Below are 2500 nucleotides of genomic sequence, written 5' to 3'. Positions count from 1 at the left end.
GCCGCCGGGGCCGCAGGCCGGCAGCGTCTTACCGTGAGATGCTCAGCGTCGCGGCGGCACCCTGCGCGGAGCCCGGAGAGCAGAGGAGTGGAGCGCCGCGCCTGCGCCTCGGATCCTGCCCCCTCGCCGGCCGCTTTACGACACTCTGCCCGGTTTTCGGTCGCTCCGTGTGCAGGCGGCGTGCCCGGGCCCGGCGGCGCCCCCTGGCGGTCGGTCTCGGCGGCGCAGCGCTTACGTGCGGCCGCGCACACAGCCGGGCCTGCACCGGGGCACTGCGCATGCGTGTACACTGCTGCTCCGTGGCACATTTCTGTTTTCCCTCTTCTCCTCTTTCTCTGCTCTTTTCGCACTCTTTGTGCCCGGAGGCCTGGCTGGGCGGGACTGCGGCCGGCATGCACTAACCGTGCACACCCACACATGAATACATGCGCTGATATGAGCCGGGTCCTGTCACACACACGATGCAACATACACCCTTGGCTCTGTATGCATGATTTACTTTAAATGCTCAGCATCAGACATGTGAACTGTGATATAAGTCATGGTTTATCTCTTCCCCACAGAGGACAGAGGACTGAGCCAAACAGACGGCGCTTCTCCCGGCCAGGGAGTTCAGGAAACTTCCAGAAAACACTGCGGCCCTCACGTAGCCCATGTCTCAGCGGCTTGATTGTCCCATAAAGACAGAGTCCTCTGTAATTACGCGTTTCCACTCCTTACCCATTCACTCCCACTATCAATTAAAGCTCCCGACTGAAGAGCACCCCCCCGGGGAGACTGTAACCGGAGCTCCCCACAGGCAGAGCACCAGCCCAGAGCGCGTCGTGTCTTCAATGGTTTTTCCTGCACATTCACTCTGCACTGGCCTGATTATCACATCAGATTTGGCCAGAATAAGTTCATATTTCCAACAGCTAACTTACCACATTGGCAAGCGCTATCACTGTCTTCATTGACATGATGCAGATGTTGGCATGTTACATGGGGCAGTGTCCTACCAGAAAGTGATTTAGTGGACACAAAAGGTGTTGTGGCAGGGGACAAATAAGAACATAAGACAGTGTCCAATCGAGAGGAGCCCATTTGCCCCATCGTGCTCGTTTGGTGTCCATTAATAACTAAGTGATCAAGGATCCTATCCAGTCTGTTTTTGAATGTTCCCAAATTGTCTCTTCAGCCACATCGCTGGGGAGTTTGTTCAGATTGTGACGCCTCTCTGTGAGAAGAAGTGTCTCCTGTTTTCTGTCTTGAATGCCTTGAAGCCCAATTTCCATTTGTGTCCCGGGTGCGTGTGTCCCTGCTGATCTGGAAAAGCTCCTCTGGTTTGATGTGGTCGATGCCTTTCATGATTTTGAAGACTTGGATCAAGTCCCCACGTAGTCTCCTCTGTTCCAGGGTGAAAAGGTTCAGTTCCTCAGTCTCTCAGTAGGACATTCCCTTCAGACCTGGAATAAGTCTGGTTGCTCTCCTCTGAACTGCCTCTAGAGCAGCGATATCTTTCTTGAAGTGTGGAGCCCAGAACTGCACACAGTATCCAGATGAGCTCTAACTAGTGCATTGTACAGTCTGAACATCACTGCCCTTGTTCTCAATTCTACACTTTTGACAATATACCCTAGCATTGTGTTTGCCTTTTTTATTGCTTCCCCACATTGTTTGGATGGAGAAAGTGAGGAGTCCACATAGACTCCTAGGTCTTTCTCTTGCGTTACTTCATCTAGTTCTATTCCTCAGCTGTCTGCAGTCGCACTACATCTGGTTTCATCACACAGCGTGCTCTCACGGTGCTGCTACTCGCATTGCTCACATTGTTGACCACTGTGTCCCTTCCCTGAGCTTTAACTAGGACTTCACATCTTGTCTGCAATTATTAGCTCAAACTCTAGGATGTAGGACCTGTATTAACTGTATATTTTCTTATGCACTTATGCAATTTTGAACTTGTAATTTGTACTACGTTGTGATCTGTAATTTTAGACTGTATTGCACTTTTATAATGCTCTTATGTATTGTAAGTCGCCCTGGATAAGTGTGTCTGCTAATAAATAAATAAATTAATTATTAATAATAATAATAATAATAATAATGTGTGTTAGTATGCAGTGACCTATACATTTCTCGTTGAAAGAGCACAGCCGCACCTTTCTGTGTATAAAATGCCACACAGATGTAATGTGCAGAGAGGTGACCCGGTCCGCCCGGGTTTCGGATCACTCTCTTCAACTAAAATGTTTTTCTGCAATGATGTGACAAAACGCAGTCTTGTTCTGTTGCAAGATCTTTATTATATATTCATAATAGAAATAACATTAGGCTAATCATAATATCCTGCACACAATTAACCTGCGTACTATCATTTAACTTATACAATGTTACATATACAAATAATACATATTCAATTATATATCATGCTTATCACATACAGACAAAATAACTTAAGAAACTTTAAATTCTATTTGGAGCTTTTATTCTTATTATTACTACCACCTGTTCAACAGTG

At 47.4% G+C, this 2500-nt stretch overlaps 1 protein-coding gene across 1 annotated transcript in view; it reads right to left on the bottom strand.

The window, feature by feature from the left end:
• Positions 1–164, bottom strand: part of LOC136715518 (prolyl 4-hydroxylase subunit alpha-1) — a 16119-nt gene extending 15955 nt beyond the window's left edge. The window contains exon 1 of the mRNA XM_066692725.1: positions 33–164. The gene's annotated coding sequence lies outside the window, so the exon portion shown is untranslated. The remainder of the gene's footprint in view (positions 1–32) is intronic.
• Between the last annotated feature and the right edge of the window lie 2336 nt (positions 165–2500).

Source organism: Amia ocellicauda, chromosome 20 (genome assembly GCF_036373705.1).
Source record: "Amia ocellicauda isolate fAmiCal2 chromosome 20, fAmiCal2.hap1, whole genome shotgun sequence".
NCBI classification, from domain to species: Eukaryota; Metazoa; Chordata; class Actinopteri; order Amiiformes; family Amiidae; genus Amia; species Amia ocellicauda.
The sequence above is the reverse complement of the archived record's forward strand: the minus strand, read 5'-3'. Positions and strand labels throughout refer to the sequence as shown.